Source organism: Myxine glutinosa, chromosome 1 (genome assembly GCF_964187855.1).
Source record: "Myxine glutinosa chromosome 1, kmMyxGlut1.1, whole genome shotgun sequence".
In the NCBI taxonomy this organism is placed as follows: domain Eukaryota; kingdom Metazoa; phylum Chordata; class Myxini; order Myxiniformes; family Myxinidae; genus Myxine; species Myxine glutinosa.
The window spans coordinates 416,002,057-416,023,121 of record NC_136261.1 but is presented as its reverse complement, the minus strand read 5'-3'; the positions used below and the strand labels follow the sequence as shown (position 1 = coordinate 416,023,121).

At 45.8% G+C, this 21,065-nt stretch overlaps 1 pseudogene across 1 annotated transcript in view; it reads left to right on the top strand.

The window, feature by feature from the left end:
• LOC144889617 (E3 ubiquitin-protein ligase Midline-1-like) overlaps window positions 1-21,065 on the top strand; it is a 489,173-nt pseudogene that overhangs the window by 378,103 nt on the left and 90,005 nt on the right. The window lies entirely within an intron of this gene.

Genomic DNA, 21,065 nt, shown 5'->3' with positions numbered 1-21,065 from the left:
CAAGACTCACTCGGTGCAAGACCCACTGCCACAAAGAAACTCTCTCTCTCTCTCTCTCAAACTCTCTCTCTCTCTCTCTCTCTCTCTCTCTCTCGCTCTCTCGCGCCCCCTTCTGGATGGTTGTGAGTCGTGCGTGGGTGTGGTAATCATGGCGGCTGTGGGTGTTGAGCTGTGAGTACGGTGCTGTGTTGGTGGTCTTTCCTATCCTCCTTTCACTCCATTTGTGTCCTTGTACGAGTTTGTGAAGGTTTCTCCGTGTTTCCCTTCTGCTCTTGAGACAAGAGAGGGAGAGAGAGACAGCACGGTAACGGTTAGCCACCTGTATTAATTTATAACGTGGGTTGGTTATATCGTGCCGATTATTTATTTATTTATTTACTTATTTAACTAATTTTGATTTGTTTGGTTAGTTTATTGCATTGTTACCGTTTAGTTTGTTTAGTTTATTGCCGATAAATGGCTAATAGGAATAGTCAAAGGACTGCTGATCGTGTTAGTGATGAGGTGTTATCGCGTAAGCACGGGCTGTGCCTTGTTCCGCCGGAAGACGTGCAAATGGACGATGTTCTACTTGCAATCGGGGATTTGATCGGGGTAAATAACATTCGTGCTGCGTCTCGAATGAACCACAAAGTGGTGGTTTTCGTGTCACAAGTTAGCCTTGCAGACATCGTGGTGCAAAACGGGTTAACGTTGGGGAACGACCAATTTGTTCCGGTATCGTCCATGGACACGCCGGCGGTTAAAGTTATTTTAAGTAACTTTCCGCCCTTTCTGAGGAATGAAGAAATCCTACGTAAATTAGGGGAGCATGGGACTGTCGTCTCACGAATTATCACGGTCCCCCTGCGAACCAGGAACGGAAGGCTGAAGCATGTAGAGTCGTTTAGACGTTTCTGTTTCGTCGTACTAAAGGATGAGGCAAAACAGCTGAACATATCTATAAATTTTAAAATAGGAGATCATGATTACCGGATCTTTGCAGCTACTGAGACCTTGATTTGCTATACATGTGGGGCATACGGACACACTCGGCAGTATTGTCCTGATGTGAGGAAGAGTTATGCCACAGCAGCTGGGGCAGCCCCCCCTCCCCCTGTAAATGACTTGAACGACCCTGTAGATGAGCCAGGTGTCGAGAAAAGGTCAACACCGGAATACGAGGGTGCGGGTGACAGTGGTGCTGGTGGAGAAGCCCATACGGTAGTGGAGCAACCATATGTGGAGGAGAGGCTGCAACCTCAAGAACAAAGGGACTTCGAGGAGGTGAAGCTGATGGAGACCGAGTCGAGGAGAAACTTGAAACGCTCTCTTGCGAGCGATGAGAATGGAGGAAAAGGAAACAAAATGGTTCTCGTGCAGGCAGATGGTAATACAGACCAACCTGATGACCATGAGCAAAATGGTAATGCAATAGGTAGAGATGCGAATCTGCCCATTTCACAGGATGAAGATAATCGAAGCATTACCGAGCGTGTCACCGTATGTGATGGTGGACACCCTGCACCATGCGACGAGCAGTTAAGGACCCTCATCTCAACGGAAGATGATGAGAAAGAGATTGATAAGTCGGTGGCAGACAACAACGATGGGGTAGTTGGTGCCATGCAGACGCAACAAAAATACCATGGTGACAATGACACAGATGAGGTGCCAGTACCTGACACACCACTGGGTGAGAGTGGGGTCGAGGCTGATGAGGAAGGATGCAGTCTTGCTGCCCTGAGTGAGTCTCAGAAGGAGCAGGTGAGGCAAGCAGAGGTGACAAAAGGGAAGGTCATTGATTTCTTAAACGAAACGTTTAGACAACGTCACGTTGTAATTAGAGATCATTTCCCTGATGTTCAAGCTTTCATTAAGGCTTCGAAACCTCTTTTACAGAAAAATGACCCCATGCTCTCAGAGCCTCAATTTCAACGTCTTCGTAAAGCAGTAACAAAGGCGAACAAGGAATTGCAGGCAGACGGTGAGCTACCACCTTAGAATGACAACGCGAGAAATACATATTGCCTCCCTGAACATCAATGGGGGATGTGCCCCCTTACGAAAAATTCAAGCAATCCAGGCAATGGAGAGGGTAAAAGCAGATGTCATTCTATTGCAAGAGACCCATGCCACAAACAATTTGGCAGCTGAATGGTGTAAACTTTTTAAAGGGCAATGGTGGCTGAGTGGGGTTTCCACACCCAAGGCTGGTGTTGCCATCGCCTTAAGTCCCAGGCTTCCCACTCAGAGTGTTATTTATAGGGAGGTCTATAAGGCACATTTGATAGCGGTGGAGTTCTACTGCAATACACAAAAGCTTATTATAGTAAATGTGTATGCACCAAGTGAACCTATAGAAAGAAGAACATTCTTTTCCACATTGCGGGACTTTGTAGAGGGACTGGATCCAGCTGCTCTCACCTGTATCTCAGGGGACTTTAACTGTACAATTGATCCTTCAGTTGACAGGAATGGACATGAACCCCACGGCGCTTCTGCAAAGGTGTTAGCGAGCCTCATCAAGAACTATTGTTTTGAGGATGTGTGGAGGTTGCAGCATCCAACTTCACGGGCCTACACATGGTGCAGATGTCATGATGGCGTCATATCAAGGGCAAGGCTGGACAGGATCTATATCAATAAGCCAATGCTGAATGTGGTGTCCACTACCCAAATACTCCCAACAGGGTTTTCAGATCATAATTTAGTGGCAATGTCCTTTAAATTACCCCTGACATCAGGAGGTAGCGCATACTGGTCACTCAATACTCGGTTGTTAAGTGATAAGAAATTTAAAGATGCCTTCCGAACCATGTGGGGGAAAATCCGGTCCTCTAAGCTTGAGCATGCCAACCTTCGCATATGGTGGGACCTTGCAAAGTGTCAAGTTAAAACGTTTTGTCAACAGTATAGTCTGTTTACTACTAAAATGCAAAGTCTCTCAATTGACTCATTAAAGGCCGAAATTGCAGAATTGGAACAGAATCGTAATGGGGCTGGGAAAGATTTTGGATATGATCAGTTACTATGGACAAAAAGGTCATTACTGACCGAAATGGTGAGGCAGCGGGCAATGGGTACCTTGGTGCGTATGAGGATGAGTTACTTGACTTTGGATATGCCAAATAAGGACTTCTTTAGCTTGGAGAATTCGGTGAAAAACTCGCAGCAAATTCATAAGCTCTGTACTGCTAATGGGTCAACGGTTACCTCCCAACTGGAGATTAAAGCGGCCTTGAAAGCATTTTACTCTGACCTGTATTCTGCCCAGAGTATCAACAGTGAGGCGATACAGGAGCTGATTGCTGGGCTCCCAGAAGTCGAGGAGGACAAGCAGCACACACTGGAATCGTCAATTTCACCTGGTGAACTTGAAGCAGCCATGCGAGGCTTAAAAGATGGTAAAGCCTCGGGGATTGACGGGCTGCCTGGAGAGTTTTATAAGACATTTTGGAATCTTGTGGGACCGGATTTGCTTGAAGTCCTTGACGAAAGCCTTCGTGCTGGAGAACTTCCTCTGTCCTGTAGAAGGGCGGTCGTATGCCTTTTGCCGAAGCCTGGGAACATTCAACTCATTGAGAACTGGCGACCTGTTTCCTTACTGTGTAGTGACTACAAAATCTTGTCTAAAGTATTAGCGAATCGGCTGAAAGAGGTGATCAGCTCTGTCATACAGCCGGACCAAACCTACTGTGTTCCTGGACGGTCCATGCATGATAACCTGTTTCTGGTAAGAGATATTATTTCCTGTAAAAAGTATGTGCCTGCCAGTTTTGGGTTATTGTTTCTGGATCAAACAAAGGCTTTTGATCGTGTTGATCATGCATACTTGTTTTCGGTTCTTAAGGGGATGGGTTTTGGTGAAACCTTCACAGCATATGTTAAACTGTTATATACAAACACTTTCTGTATGTTGAAAGTAAATAATAACTTATGCTCCCCCTTTCCCTTTCGACGGGGTATCCGCCAAGGCTGTCCTCTCTCGGGACTGTTGTACACAATTGCCCTTGAACCACTTTTGGCATCCTTCAGGAAACGATTGCCTCAGGATATGGGGGTAGAGGGGTTAAAATTTGTCGTAACAGCTTATGCTGATGATGTTTGTGTTTTACTTAAAGGCCCGGGCAGTGTAGCTGCAGTACAGCAGTGCTTAAAAGACTTCTCTGCAGCCTCTTCTGGTGAAGTAAACTGGAGTAAAAGTGTAGCCTTGTGGTGTAGTTCAGGTAACCCCTCAGTCATATCACCACCATCACTCCCACAAAATCTGGTATGGAAAACAGACGGGGTCAAATATCTTGGAGTTTATCTTGGAAACCATGAAATGGAAATGAGGAATTTGGAAGGAGGTGTGGAACAAATCGCATATCGTTTAAAATCATGGAAAGGACTACTGCGGTCTCTTTCATACAGAGGCCGCGCTCTTGTTATCAATAACCTGACTGCAGCGAGATTGTGGCATAAAGTCATTACCCTGCAGCCACCCAAGGAGCTGATCCCTGCCATCCAGAGGAAGTTGATAGACTTTTTTTGGAGCGGCTACCACTGGCTGCGGCCCAGTATACTGTACCACCCTCGGAAGGAGGGGGGCCAAGGAGTCATTGATGTCTCTGGGCGGCTTATGGCTTTTCGCCTGCAGTCTGTGCAGAGACTACTGTATGCGGAGGAGCTGCCCTGGCGCCCATTTGCACATTTTCTATTACAACAGGCTGGTGGAATGAACTATGATCGGCACCTTCTCTTGGTGGACCTTGATTGTGTCAGCAGTGCTTCACTTCCCGCTTTTTATCGGAGTTTGCTGGATGCATGGAAAGGCCTTGAGGTTAAACGTTGTCTTGAGGCATATAATTGTCGTAATTTCCTCCAAGAGCCTCTGTTCTATAACAGCTTTTTCCCATGTATTCCTCGTAGCCATGCTTTAATTCAAAAATTCATTAAAGGAGGCGTAAGCAAAGTGAGTGATCTAAGGGATGCATCTGGAACCAAGTGGAGGTCTGCTGGGGTGGTGGCGACAGGTGTTTGTGTAGCATCTGTTCGAGTTGTTCAACAAATCAAACAGGTAGTCGTAAAAAAATTCAGGCAGCTAAACATTGGCTGGGAAGGTGCCGGAATTGTCGAAGATTTTCGACTATCTTTCCCCGAAATCAAGGTGCTGCCCTCTGTCCAGTCCAATGATGATGGGTTTCCCTGCCCCTTTCACTTAGTAACTAAGGCTGGTGTCCTTAAACTCGTGAGGGGGAAAGAAGTCTCATCCCTGTCTGGAGCGATGCGTGTGGCCTTGTGGTCAGAACGGTTAGGGCCGGGGTTTCCCTCTACTCCACTGTGGCATAATATGTTTGTTCCACCCATCTATGGGTTCTTAGCGGATATCCAATGGAGGCTAACACATTGGGCTCTCCCCTCAAACACTTTTATCCACCATCTTAATGCCTCGGTGCCTGTAAATTGTCCCTTCTGCGAACAGGAGGAGGATCTTTTTCATGCATATGTCCAGTGCAGGAGGTTAGCACCTCTATTTTCTGTGATTGCACACCTTTCTTATAAATTATCTTTCACTTTTACCTTGCATATGTTTATTTTTGGTGTACCCTTTACCTCCTCTTGTAAAAATGCTGGTGCCTTGATGAATTTCCTGATTGCCATTGCAAAATATGCAATTTATAAGTCAAGGAAAATTAAGACTGATAAATGTTATAGTGATGACGTCATTCCAATATTTAAAGGGCTGGTGTCAGCAAGATTAAGGCTGGAATTTGATCACCATATGAGTAACGAGAATGTTGAACTTTTTGAATGGAAATGGTGCACTCACGAGGCCTTGTGTGTGGTTCAGGACTCGAAACTCGTCATGATGTTTTAAGAATTGCATCAAGAATGTGATGCTTTGGTGTTGTTGTACCTTTTTTTTCTCTGCTCCTGCTTGTAAATACCCTTGCGGTATAGGTTGACATCCTTGTGCATTTTGTGGAAATAAACGGTGTTCAAATTCAATTCTCTCTCTCTCTCTCTCTCTCTCTCGAACTCTCTCTCTCTCTCTCTCTCTCGCCGCCCTCTTCTGGATGGTTGTGAGTCGTGCGTGGGTGTGGTAATCATGGCGGCTGTGGGTGTTGAGCTGTGAGTACGGTGCTGTGTTGGTGGTCTTTCCTATCCTCCTTTCACTCCATTTGTGTCCTTGTACGAGTTTGTGAAGTTTCTCCGTGTTTCCCTTCTGCTCTTGAGACAAGAGAGGGAGAGAGAGACAGCACGGTAACGGTTAGCCACCTGTATTAATTTATAACGTGGGTTGGTTATATCGTGCCGATTATTTATTTATTTATTTACTTATTTAACTAATTTTGATTTGTTTGGTTAGTTTATTGCATTGTTACTGTTCAGTTTGTTTAGTTGATTGCCGATAAATGGCTAATAGGAATAGTCAAAGGACTGCTGATCGTGTTAGTGATGAGGTGTTATCGCGTAAGCACGGGCTGTGCCTTGTTCCGCCGGAAGACGTGCAAATGGACGATGTTCTACTTGCAATCGGGGATTTGATCGGGGTAAATAACATTCGTGCTGCGTCTCGAATGAACCACAAAGTGGTGGTTTTCGTGTCACAAGTTAGCCTTGCAGACATCGTGGTGCAAAACGGGTTAACGTTGGGGAACGACCAATTTGTTCCGGTATCGTCCATGGACACGCCGGCGGTTAAAGTTATTTTAAGTAACGCTCCGCCCTTTCTGAGGAATGAAGAAATCCTACGAAAATTAGGAGAGCATGGGACTGTCGTCTCACGAATTATCACGGTCCCCCTGCGAACCAGGAACGGAAGGCTGAAGCATATAGAGTCGTTTAGACGTTTTTGTTTCGTCGTACTAAAGGATGAGGCAAAACAGCTGAACATATCTATAAATTTTAAAATAGGAGATCATGATTACCGGATCTTTGCAGCTACTGAGACCTTGATTTGCTATACATGTGGGGCATACGGACACACTCGGCAGTATTGTCCTGATGTGAGGAAGAGTTATGCCACAGCAGCTGGGGCAGCCCCCCCACCACCCCACCCCCCCACCTGTAAATGACTTGAACGACCCTGTAGATGAGCCAGGTGTCGAAAAAAGGTCAACACCGGAATACGAGGGTGCGGGTGACAGTGGTGCTGGTGGAGAAGCCCATACGGTAGTGGAGCAACCATATGTGGAGGAGAGGCTGCAACCTCAAGAACAAAGGGACTCCGAGGAGGTGAAGCTGATGGAGACCGAGTCGAGGAGAAACTTGAAACGCTCTCTTGCGAGCGATGAGAATGGAGGAAAAGGAAACAAAATGGTTCTCGTGCAGGAAGATGGTAATACAGACCAACCTGATGACCATGAGCAAAATGGTAATGCAATAGGTAGAGATGCGAATCTGCCCATTTCACAGGATGAAGAGAATCGAAGCATTACCGAACATGTCACCGTGTGTGATGGTGGACACCCTGCACCATGCGACGAGCAGTTAAGGCCCCCCACCTCAACGGAAGATGATGAGAAAGAGATTGATAAGTCGGTGGCAGACAACAACGATGGGGTAGTTGGTGCCATGCAGACGCAACAAAAATACCATGGTGACAATGACACAGATGAGGTGCCAGTACCTGACACACCACTGGGTGAGAGTGGGGTCGAGGCTGATGAGGAAGGATGCAGTCTTGCTGCCCTGAGTGAGTCTCAGAAGGAGCAGGTGAGGCAAGCAGAGGTGACAAAAGGGAAAGTCATTGATTTCTTAAACGTAACGTTTAGACAACGTCACGTTGTAATTAGAGATCACTTCCCTGATGTCCAAGCTTTCATTAAGGTTTCGAAACCTCTTTTACAGAAAAATGACTGCTCTCAGAGCCTCAATTTCAACGTCTTCGTAAAGCAGTAACAAAGGCGAACAAAGAATTGCAGGCAGACGGTGAGCTACCACCTTAGAATGACAACGCGAGAAATACATATTGCCTCCCTGAACATCAATGGGGGATGTGCCCCCTTACGGAAAATTCAAGCAATCCAGGCAATGGAGAGGGTAAAAGCAGATGTCATTCTATTGCAAGAGACCCATGCCACAAACAATTTGGCAGCTGAATGGTGTAAACTTTTTAAAGGGCAATGGTGGCTGAGTGGGGTTTCCACACCCAAGGCTGGTGTTGCCATCGCCTTAAGTCCCAGGCTTCCCACTCAGAGTGTTATTTATAGGGAGGTCTATAAGGCACATTTGATAGCGGTGGAGTTCTACTGCAATACACAAAAGCTTATTATAGTAAATGTGTATGCACCAAGTGAACCTATAGAAAGAAGAACATTCTTTTCCACACTGCGGGACTTTGTAGAGGGACTGGATCCAGCGGCTCTCACCTGTATCGCAGGGGACTTTAACTGTACAATTGATCCTTCAGTTGACAGGAATGGACATGAACCCCACGGCGCTTCTGCAAAGGTGTTAGCGAGCCTCATCAAGAACTATTGCTTTGAGGATGTGTGGAGGTTGCAGCATCCAACTTCACGGGCCTACACATGGTGCAGATGTCATGATGGCGTCATATCATGGGCAAGGCTGGACAGGATCTATATCAATAAGCCAATGCTGAATGTGGTGTCCACTACCCAAATACTCCCAACAGGGTTTTCAGATCATAATTTAGTGGCAATGTCCTTTAAATTACCCCTGACATCAGGAGGTAGCGCATACTGGTCACTCAATACTCGGTTGTTAAGTGATAAGAAATTTAAAGATGCCTTCCGAACCGTGTGGGGGAAAATCCGGTCATCTAAGCTTAAGCATGCCAACCTTCGCACATGGTGGGACCTTGCAAAGTGTCAAGTTAAAACGTTTTGTCAACAGTATAGTCTGTTTACTACTAAAATGCAAAGGCTCTCAATTGACTCATTAAAGGCCGAGATTGCAGAATTGGAACAGAATCGTAATGGGGCTGGGAAAGATTTTGGATATGATCAGTTGCTATGGACAAAAAGGTCATTACTGACCGAAATGGTGAGGCAGCGGGCAATGGGTACCTTGGTGCGTATGAGGATGAGTTACTTGACTTTGGATATGCCAAATAAGGACTTCTTTAGCTTGGAGAATTCGGTGAAAAACTCGCAGCAAATTCATAAGCTCTGTACTGCTAATGGGTCAACGGTTACCTCCCAACTGGAGATTAAAGCGGCCTTGAAAGCATTTTACTCTGACCTGTATTCTGCCCAGAGTATCAACAGTGAGGCGATACAGGAGCTGATTGCTGGGCTCCCAGAAGTCGAGGAGGACAAGCAGCACACACTGGAATCGTCAATTTCACCTGATGAACTTGAAGCAGCCATGCGAGGCTTGAAAGATGGTAAAGCCTCGGGGATTGACGGGCTGCCTGGAGAGTTTTATAAGACATTTTGGAATCTTGTGGGACCGGATCTGCTTGAAGTCCTTGACGAAAGCCTTCGTGCTGGAGAACTTCCTCTGTCCTGTAGAAGGGCGGTCGTATGCCTTTTGCCGAAGCCTGGGAACATTCAACTCATTGAGAACTGGCGACCTGTTTCCTTACTGTGTACTGACTACAAAATCTTGTCTAAAGTATTAGCGAATCGGCTGAAAGAGGTGATCAGCTCTGTCATACAGCCGGATCAAACCTACTGTGTTCCTGGACGGTCCATGCATGATAACCTGTTTCTGGTAAGAGATATTATTTCCTGTAAAAAGTATGTGCCTGCCAGTTTTGGGTTATTGTTTCTGGATCAAACAAAGGCTTTTGATCGTGTTGATCATGCATACTTGTTTTCGGTTCTTAAGGGGATGGGGTTTGGTGAAACCTTCACAGCATATGTTAAACTGTTATATACAAACACTTTCTGTATGTTGAAAGTAAATAATAACTTATGCTCCCCCTTTCCCTTTCGACGGGGTATCCGCCAAGGCTGTCCTCTCTCGGGACTGTTGTACACAATTGCCCTTGAACCCCTTTTGGCATCCTTCAGGAAACGATTGCCTCAGGATATGGGGGTAGAGGGGTTAAAATTTGTCGTAACAGCTTATGCTGATGATGTTTGTGTTTTACTTAAAGGCCCGGGCAGTGTAGCTGCAGTACAGCAGTGCTTAAAAGACTTCTCTGCAGCCTCTTCTGGTGAAGTAAACTGGAGGAAAAGTGTAGCCTTGTGGTGTAGTTCAGGTAACCCCTCAGTCATATCACCACCATCACTCCCACAAAATCTGGTATGGAAAACAGACGGGGTTAAATATCTTGGAGTTTATCTTGGAAACCATGAAATGGAAATGAGGAATTGGGAAGGAGGTGTGGAACAAATCACATATCGTTTAAAATCATGGAAAGGACTACTGCGGTCTCTTTCATACAGAGGCCGCGCTCTTGTTATCAACAACCTGATTGCAGCGAGATTGTGGCATAAAGTCATTACCCTGCAGCCACCCAAGGAGCTGATCCCTGCCATCCAGAGGAAGTTGATAGACTTTTTTTGGAGCGGCTACCACTGGCTGCGGCCCAGTATACTGTACCACCCTCGGAAGGAGGGGGGCCAAGGAGTCATTGATGTCTCTGGGCGGCTTATGGCTTTTCGCCTGCAGTCTGTGCAGAGACTACTGTATGCGGAGGAGCTGCCCTGGCGCCCATTTGCACATTTTCTATTACAACAGGCTGGTGGAATGAACTATGATCGGCACCTTCTCTTGGTGGACCTTGATTGTGTCAGCAGTGCTTCACTTCCCGCTTTTTATCGGAGTTTGCTGGATGCATGGAAAGGCCTTGAGGTTAAACGTTGTCTTGAGGCATATAATTGTCGTAATTTCCTCCAAGAGCCTCTGTTCTATAACAGCTTTTTCCCATGTATTCCTCGTAGCCATGCTTTAATTCAAAAATTCATTAAAGGAGGCGTAAGCAAAGTGAGTGATCTAAGGGATGCATCTGGAACCAAGTGGAGGTCTGCTGGGGTGGTGGCGACAGGTGTTTGTGTAGCATCTGTTCGAGTTGTTCAACAAATCAAACAGGTAGTCGTAAAAAAATTCAGGCAGCTAAACATTGGCTGGGAAGGTACCGGAATTGTCGAAGATCTTCGACTATCTTTCCCCGAAATCAAGGTGCTGCCCCCTGTCCAGTCCAATGATGATGGGTTTCCCTGCCCCTTTCACTTAGTAACTAAGGCTGGTGTCCTTAAACTCGTGAGGGGGAAAGAAGTCTCATCCCTGTCTGGAGCGATGCGTGTGGCCTTGTGGTCAGAACGGTTAGGGCCGGGGTTTCCCTCTACTCCACTGTGGCATAATATGTTTGTTCCACCCATCTATGGGTTCTTAGCGGATATCCAATGGAGGCTAACACATTGGGCTCTCCCCTCAAACACTTTTTTCCACCATCTTAATGCCTCGGTGCCTGTAAATTGTCCCTTCTGCGAACAGGAGGAGGATCTTTTTCATGCATATGTCCAGTGCAGGAGGTTAGCACCTCTACTTTCTGTGATTGCACACCTTTCTTATAAATTATCCTTCACCTTTACCTTGCATATGTTTATTTTTGGTGTACCCTTTACCTCCTCTTGTAAAAATGCTGGTGCCTTGATGAATTTCCTGATTGCCATTGCAAAATATGCAATTTATAAGTCAAGGAAAATTAAGATGGATAAATGTTATGGTGATGACGTCATTCCAATATTTAAAGGGCTGGTGTCAGCAAGATTAAGGCTGGAATTTGATCACCATATGAGTAACGGGAATATTGAATTTTTTGAATGGAAATGGTGCACTCACGAGGCCTTGTGTGTGGTTCAGGACTCGAAACTCGTCATGATGGTTTAAGAATTGCATCAAGAGTGTGATGCTTTGGTGTTGTTGTACCTTTTTTTTCTCTGCCCCTGCTTGTCAATACCCTTGCGGTATAGGTTGACATCCTAGTGCATTTTGTGGAAATAAATGGTATCCATTCTCATTCTCTCTCTCTCTCTCTCTCTCTCGCTCTCGCCCCCTGCTGGCCGTTTCGTGTGTTGGGCGTGGCAAGATGGCGCGTGCTCGTGCTTGTGTGTTGTAGCTCCTGGCTCGTGTTGTTTTTCATCCTCTCCCCACCAACCTTTTTACCTTTCCCCTTCCTTTGGTTTTTCCTTTTGTACTCTTGTCGTGTATGTTGACCTTTTTCCTCCCTTCCTGCTTCGTTACCACCTGTCCCTCGTTTTTTTCTCCTCCTTCGAGACAGAGAGAGGGAGAGCCAGCACGGTAAGGGTTTGTTTGAACCACGTTTTTTCCTAACGTGGTTTAAACCGTGCTTTCGTTTCTAGTTACTTAATATATATATATTTTTTTCTATTCTTTTTTTTTTTGGGATTATACAAATCTATTTGCTTTCACTTCGTTTCTCCTTTGACGATATGGCTAATAGGAGTAGCCAAAGGCCTGCCGATCGTGTTACCGATGAGGGTTTATCGCGTAAGCACGGGCTGTGCCTTGTCCCACCGGAGGGAGTTGAAATGGATGACATTTTGCTTGCGATTGGGGATTTGATCGACGTGAGTAACATTCGTGCCGCGTCTCGTATGAATCACAAAATTGTGGTTTTTGTTTCGCAAATAAGTCTGGCCGATATTGTTGTGCAGAATGGTTTGACCTTGGGAAACGATCTGTTTGTTCCTGTGTCGTCGATGGACACGCCGGCAGTTAAAGTCATTCTGAGCAATGTTCCGCCTTTCCTAGGTAACGAGGAAATCCTACACAAGCTAGGTGAGTTTGGCACTGTCGTCTCTCGAATCATTAGGGTTCCTCTACGTACGAGAAACGGCAGGTTGAAGCACGTACAATCGTTTAGACGTTTTTGTTTTGTTGTTCTAAAAGACGCAGCGAAGCAGTTGAACACCTCCCACACCTTTAAAGTAGGCGAGCATGAATATAGAATCTTCATGGCGACCGAGACCTTTAGTCTAGTAGGAAGACTAGGTCCCCCTGCACCCCCCGGAGATATACTTCTAATCAGTGTTTCTAGATTGGGAAAAATGTGTAGAAAATGACTAGCTATGGCCCCAAGCTGAAAAAATGTCCCACATACCATTTTTATGCAAATTACTGCTGCCATTATCAAAAAAACGATTTTTGACATATCTCAGCCAATATTGCAGATAATTGAAAAATGAAGGTGTCTAGACCCATGTTTTGAAGGGCATAGATCATGATAGAACTATTCATAACATGATTACATGTGTCTATGGTATACTAGTATGCTAATTAGTGCTTTATTTACAAAATAATCACAGTTTTACGAAATAATAGACTCATATTAAGGTCCGTCTACACAGACGTTAACACAAAGTTTTATTTTTCTAAATATTACAACTGTCAAAATAGTCCTAGCACTCAATGTGACCACTCTTCTCTTGCTTGTTTTAGATAAACATCATTAGCATTAGTGATTCTACACTGAGTCAGTCATCATCATTTTCATCGAAATCGTCAGAGTCAAACTCTTCTTCTCCTTCCTCTTCCTCCTCCTCTTCGTGCTCTCCTGTGTTCAGAAGATCCACCAGTGAGGTTGGTAGGATGGGACCACTGGACCACATTGGTTTCAACAGTCCTTCATCAGTCCTTATCCATCCTTGCTCCTCATAAGGTTTTGGCTTTTCGATGATAGGTTGATCGGCTCTTTTGTACAATGCTACGCGGTGGTTCACACGCTGGATGTGCGGCTTCAGGGCAGACTGGCATGGAGGAAGGCGAGCCAGATCAACCTTGGACTTGGATGTGAGGGTCTTGTCCTCTCCCACCATTTTTCGTAGCAGCTTGGCACGGACAATGTCCACTGATGACTCGCGACTCTGGCCGTACATCACACAGGTGAATTTTTCTAACTGCCTCTCCACCTCAGGGTTGGCATCCCAGTTGTCACCCAGTTCACCGAATGCCCTGTGAAACCTGGGATTCTTCTCCAGCTTTTTCAAGGGCCCGACTTTTCCCTTCCCTTTGAAGGCACTGGTGCAGTCTTCTCCGCTGAACACATAGTACCCCAGGAGAGTGGCACAGCGCCAGATGATGGGAAGGGCTTTCATGCAGACACCCAGATCAAATGTATTCAGGACCCATCTCTGACCCACCTCAGCAGTTGCTGCCTCGGAACGCTTCAGTAGCTCACGAACAACTGCGTTGTCTGTGATCGGTTGGTGGATAGGCGTGCAGTAGTCGACTGTTGATTTGCTGGGTGGGGGAGAACCAGTTGCAGAGGTGAAACCCCCTAGCCCAGGCACAGGCTGCAGGCCACAGCTTCCGATGTATCTGATGAAGAGCCAGATGTAGTACTCTTGCATCGTAGTGGCATAGACTGTGTCATTCTCTGCTGGCGGTGTGAATGATGAGCCTTCAGGGAACTTCGGGCCAACGCGAGTAAAGTGCAAGGGTGGGAGAGTTTTTGGTGTGTCGACCTTCAGGCTACGCTGTTGTGACCTATTGATGGTAGGTAGCATTCGGTCCTTGCTGCTCTCGAACCCGGGCTTGACCTCCTGCACCATGATTCCTCCAGCACTGTTTACAATGTTGCTGCCGTGCACACTGGTAGTGGTTTTATTCAAGTTGTCCCACTCACAGTGGAATACAAGGTTGCCCTCTCCTGTCACAATTTGTGGTGTACGATAAGTTGAGACTTCATCCAGGACCTTGGCGAGAGCAGTTTCCAACTCCAAGGCGAAATCGTAGCTCTCAGAGTGTCCAAGCCTGTGTAGTATTGTGGTGAGCTGTTTGCTTCGGAACAGGTGCCTTACAGTCACACAGAGGAGAATGTGCTTTGGTAACTTCCATTTTCCATCTGACACTGCACGGCACAGATCTTGTCCAATGGAGAAGACCAGACGCTTCACCTTTTCTGTCTCGATGCCCTCCTTGCCAGTCATTAGCACGCTGAGAAAGCGGACAAGGTCTGGAGGTAGGATGTCTTCAGGATTGAGCTCCATGTCTTCAGCTGTTGGTGGCCATGGTTGGTCTTTACACTCTCTGAAAGCCTGTAGAATACCCTGGCGAAGTTGGAGGGCAACATTTTGGTTCTTGTTTGTGCTTCCGAGTGTGAATGCTCGTGCGAGAGCATTGGAAACTGTTATGTTTGAGCTGTGCACAAGCCAGAAAGAAATGACATCACATTTGTCATGATCAACCTTCGTGAAGTGGATATGCTCCTTGATTGGGTCATTCTGTAGGCGTTTCAGTAGTTTCTCTGACCGATAATTTGAGTTCTCATATCCATTCAGTTTCAGTTCCTCGACATAGAGCAAGCGCAAGGAAGAAAGCTGTAGAACTTTATTCTGCTGGATGACCTGGGTTTGAATGTGTTCCAGTACTGAGTTGAATGCCTTTTCATGGGCGGCTGACATGCAAGCCTGCTCCTTTGGTGCTTCGGCTCTGTGAATCGCACGCTCATAGTTGTAGAATGCTGTGCGGAAAGCTTTAAAACATGACGGATGGTGTTTGGCCTCACATGCAAAGAGGTCTTTGTTTTTCACCTTTCGATGGAGTCGATAGAGACCCATTTTCTCAGCCCGTGTTTCGATTTGCTCCCATGCATTTTCTTTGTTTTTAAAGGATGGGAAGGTTGTAGGCCTCTCAGTATTGCGATGAGCATCTTTGGTCTCAACTTTCTCACAAAATATACACTCTGGCGGGAAGATGGGTTCAGCAGAACCTCCTGGTTTACGAGGAGAGTGATGCCATGATGAGGTTGATGGCCCTGGTTCTGTATCATCTCCCAGACGATGAAAGTGGCGGACAAAGTGCTTATAACACTTGCTGTGATATCCTACTCTTTCTAGGTCATCAGGAAGAGTTGCCGGGATCTGATCACATACTGATTGCATACGACATGGGGAGTCATGCGGTTGGTTGAGACGTCTATCCCGGATCTTTTGAAGCAGTTGCAGTTTTTCTGAAGCAGATCCTTTAATTTTACGGAGGGGCGTGAAATCCCCATGATCAGACATGGATGGTACATGAAGGATGCATGTAGGAGGAGAGCTTTGGGCTGCAGGTTCTACACTCCGTTTTCTTTTGGGCATGCTTGCTGTCGATGTCTACCATCACTGTTAAATGACAAATAAGAAATCACGAATGATGTTAAAAGTGCCTGTGAAAGGAGGCTCTGAGTTTTCAGTGAGGTAACAGAGGTTCTGAGTCATGTTCTACACTAGGGTACTTTTTAGCTGACTAAACCATGTTTAGTGGCATCAAAAGTGCTAATAGCTAAAACATCTAAATTCTTCCACACTAACGTTAGCTATCTAGGCCAATGAAACATTGTGCTAAGTTACTGTAGCTAGCTCAGCTGTCGTGCCTCTTTCTGGTTCAATTCATATACAGAAGTCAACAGATATGTCTCATGTTTGGCATTAACAAAAGTTTAAGTTACACCGACATTAGGAACATACTGTACATAGATGAGGCTAGCTTTAACGTTAGCTAACATGGTGCTAGCTGGCTCAGCTGTTATTCTGCCTGTTTATGATTTCATGCAGAAACTGAAGTCAAGAGTGTGAGTAACATTATAGTTAGCATCTTACCTGGCTAGATTGGAGGATGAATACCAAGAACAACACACAGATGGAATGGAAGACTGAACTTTCAACTGAGGTATTCAATAACATCAACGTTACCAATTGATACGAGCGCGCGACATTACCAATTGATACGAGCGCGCGAGCGCGCATGTTACATGGATGGAAATGTAAAATGGCAGCTATAGCAGCACTAATTTGGATCTCTAGTCTGTCATTTCTGCACTGTGATTGGATAACATAAAAAAATATGTTTGGGAGTTAACAGCAGGAGTTGGTAGATTTTACGTGGGCTGGGTGAGAAACCTTTAAATAAGCAAGTGAAAATCTCTCGCAATACAAAGTCAATGGTGGGAAGAAAAGTTGAGTGGTACCAATGTTACTGCCAATGTCCCGCCCCTATGCAAGACTCAGGAGCATCTTGTTGACATTTAACCTTGAAAATACCTGGGTTTAGACCCCTTATGTACCATGTTAAGTTATCTGCAGTATTAACGTATCCTTATCATTTGTAAAACTGATTATTTTGTAATTACAGCATTAATATGCATACTAGTATACCATAGACACATGTAATCATGTTATGAATAGTTCTATCATGATCTATGCCCTTCAAAACATGGGTCTAGACACCTTCATTTTTCAATTATCTGCAATATTGGCTGAGATATGTCAAAAATCGTTTTTTTGATAATGGCAGCAGTAATTTGCATAAAAATGGTATGTGGGACATTTTTTCAGCTTGGGGCCATAGCTAGTCATTTTCTACACATTTTTTCCAATCTAGAAACACTGATTAGAAGTATATCTCCGGGGGGTGCAGGGGGACCTAGTCTTCCTACTAGACTACTTGATCTGCTACGGATGTGGAGCACACGGACACACTAAGCAGTATTGCCCAGACGCCAAGAAGACGTACGCTACAGCAGCTGGGTCGGCCCCCCCTGTAACTGATGCAGTGCCCCCCGTTCATGAGCCTGGTGGAGTACAGACGCCCACACCAGAAGACCAGGGTGTGGAAAGTGGTGGCGGTGTTGCTGAGGTTAGTGCAGCAGGGGTGCACCCAGTCGATGAGGACAAGAGGCTGCAACCTCAAGAGAATATGGTCTTTGAGGAGGTATTGATGAAAGGCACCGAGGCTAAGAGGAACCTAAAACGTACCTTTTTGAGCGCCGAGGTGGAAGACAAAGGTAGCAAAGTGATACTCGTACAAACAAACAGTATCTCAGACTATCCTGATGATTCTCAGCAAGCTGGGCAGGGTGGTGACGAAACAGAGGAGAGTAGGACTTCACCCCTTGCTCTTGTTGAAGAAAATCAATGCAGCAGTATTGGTTGTGATGATGGCACCATTGTCCCTTGTGACAACGAGCAGTCCCAGGGCCTGAGTGACAACGGTTGTTGCTCACATCCGGTTGAAACGACCAAGGATGATGGTCCAAGCAGACCTATAATAGGCAGCAGTGGTGGCACAGATGTGCCCCTTGTGATGCAACAAGAAGACTGCAGTGGTGATGACACAGAAGGTGTGCCTGCTCCTGACACACAACAAAGGAGTTTCAACGTTGATGTGGTTAGGGAGCTGGATGAGGAAGCTCAAAGCCTTGTGTCTGTGAATGATCATCAGGGAGAAGAACAGATGGAAGCAACAAAGGAAAACGTCATCAGTTTCCTAAACGAGACGTTTAGGCAACGCTACGTTGTGATCAAAGACCATTTTCCCGATGTGAAAACTTTCATCAGGGCTGCAAGACCCCTCCTGCAAAGAAATGACCCAATGGAAATCTCGGAGGCCCAATTTCAGCGTCTTCGGAAAGCGGTCACAAAGGCGAATAAGGAATTGCAGGCGGAGGGTGAGTTACCTTTGTAAATGGCTTTGCGAAAGATATGTATCGCATCCCTGAATATCAATGGGGGTTGTACCCCCTTACGAAAAATTCAGACAATTCAGGCGATGGAGAGGGTGAAAGCCGACATCATCCTGATACAGGAGACTCATGCTACGAACACCCTGGTTGCTGAATGGGGAAAACTTTATCGAGGGCAGTGGTGGCTGAGTGGGTTTACCACACCCAAAGCTGGTGTTGCCATCGCCTTGAGTGATAGAATCCCTGCTCGGAAGATTGTCTTTAAGGAAATTTATAAGGGACATCTGATAGCGGTGGATTTCTATTGCAACACGCAAAGGATCATCATTGTGAACGTATATGCACCGAGTGAGCCCATGGAAAGAAGAGTGTTCTTTTCCACTCTGCATGACTTTGTAAAAGGACTGGATACAACCGCTTTCATCTGTGTTGCTGGTGATTTCAATTGCACTATCAATCCTTCCGTAGACAGGACCGGTCATGAACCCCATCCAGCTTCTATGAGGATTTTGGAGAACATCATCAAAAATCAGCATTTGAAAGATGTTTGGAGGTTGCAACACCCAACTTCACGGTGCTATACGTGGTGCAGATGCCATGATGGGAGGATATCAATGGCAAGGCTAGACAGATTCTACGTGAATAAGCCAATGCTAAATGTGATGGCCACAACCCAGATACTCCCAACTGGTTTCACAGACCATTACCTGGTTTCAATGGGTTTTAATTTGCCTCTGACCTCAGGGGGTAGTGCGTATTGGTCACTTAATACCCACCTGCTGAATGATATGAGATTCAAAGAGGCTTTTCGAGCCGTGTGGGAAAGAATTCGGTCCTCCAAATTTGAACATGCTAACCTTCGACTGTGGTGGGACCTCGCAAAGGGTCAGGTCAAATCGTTCTGTCAACAATATAGTCTTTATGCCACTAAATTGCAAAATCTCTCGATTGATTCATTAAAGGCTGAAATTGCAGCCCTGGAGGAAAACATTAATACGGCTGGGAAAGACACTACAGGTGACCGGCTGCTATGGACTAAAAAGGCAATGTTGACTGAACTGGTACGGCAGCGAGCAATGGGCACCCTGGTACGCATGAGAATGAGTTATTTAACGTTGGATATGCCAAATAAGGCCTTGTTTGGTTTGGAGAACTCTGTTAAAAAATCACAACAGATTCATGGGCTACGTGCTGCTAATGGGCCAATAGTGACCTCCCAACAGGAGATTAAGTCTGTTTTGAAGGTTTTTTATACAAACTTGTACTCCCCCCAGAGCATAAGTAATGAGACCTTGCAGGAGCTGACTACCGGGCTTCCAAGACTTGAGGAAGACCAGCAACGCACATTGAACATGTCAGTTTCGGCTGCTGAACTTGAAACTGCTATGCGGAGCTTGAAGGATGGTAAAGCCTCTGGGATTGATGGTTTGCCCGGAGAGTTCTATAAGACTTTTTGGAAACTTGTGGGACCTGACCTGCTTGAGGTATTTGATGAATGCCTTCATGTTGGAGAGCTTCCCCTGTCCTGCAGAAGAGCAGTCATTTGCCTGTTGCCAAAGGCTGGGGACACTCAACTAGTCGAGAACTGGCGGCCTGTCTCATTGCTGTGTGCGGATTACAAGCTTTTGTCGAAGGCCTTAGCAAACCGTTTGGGAACTGTGATCAGCTCTATTGTGCACCCTGACCAGACCTACTGTGTACCAGGAAGGTCAATTTATGACAATATTTTTCTGATAAGGGATATTATTTCTTGTAATAAGTACGTGCGTGCCAGTTTTGGGTTGTTGTTTCTTGACCAAACAAAGGCTTTTGATCGTGTTGATCATACATATTTGTTTTCTGTTCTGGAGCGGATGGGTTTTGGCGAAACTTTCATTTCCTATGTCAAGCTGTTATACACTAACACCTTCTGCATGATGAAAGTAAACAACAGTTTATGTCCCCCTTTTCCTTTCCGTCGGGGTATCCGTCAAGGGTGTCCCCTTTCTGGACTTCTGTATATAATTGCCCTTGAACCACTCTTAGCATCCATCAGGCAGCGAATAACTCAGGATGTGGGAGCCGTTTTTGGTTCAAGATTTGTGGTCACAGCTTATGCTGATGATGTATGTGTTCTGATTAAGGGCCCAAGTAGTGTTGCTGCGGTGCAGCGTTGCTTTAAAGACTACTCTGCGGCCTCTTCCGCCGAAGTAAATTGGGGCAAGAGTGTAGCCTTATGGTGCGGTTCAGATAACCTTTCTTTAACACTGCCACCGTCACTCCCACATAATCTAGAGTGGAAAACAGATGGAGTCAAATATCTTGGTGTCTATCTCGGCAACCAGGAAGTAGAAACGAAGAACTGGGAAGGAATGATTGAACAAATTACACACCGGTTGAAACGATGGGAAGGACTGCTGCGATCTCTTTCTTATAAAGGCCGCTCTCTTGTTATAAATAACTTGATAGCAGCAAGATTATGGCATAAACTAATTGCCTTGCAGCCACCCAAGGAGTTGATACCAGCCATCCAGCGGGTCTTGGTTAATTTCTTTTGGAATGGATACCACTGGCTTCGGCCGCAAATACTGTACCATCCTCGGAAGGAGGGTGGACATGGAATTGTGGAGGTGTCCACCCGGCTTATGGCTTTTCGCCTACAGTCTGTGCAATGTCTGTTGTATGCTGAAGAGCTGCCCTGGCGCTCATTTGCGTTTTTCTTGTTGCAACAAGC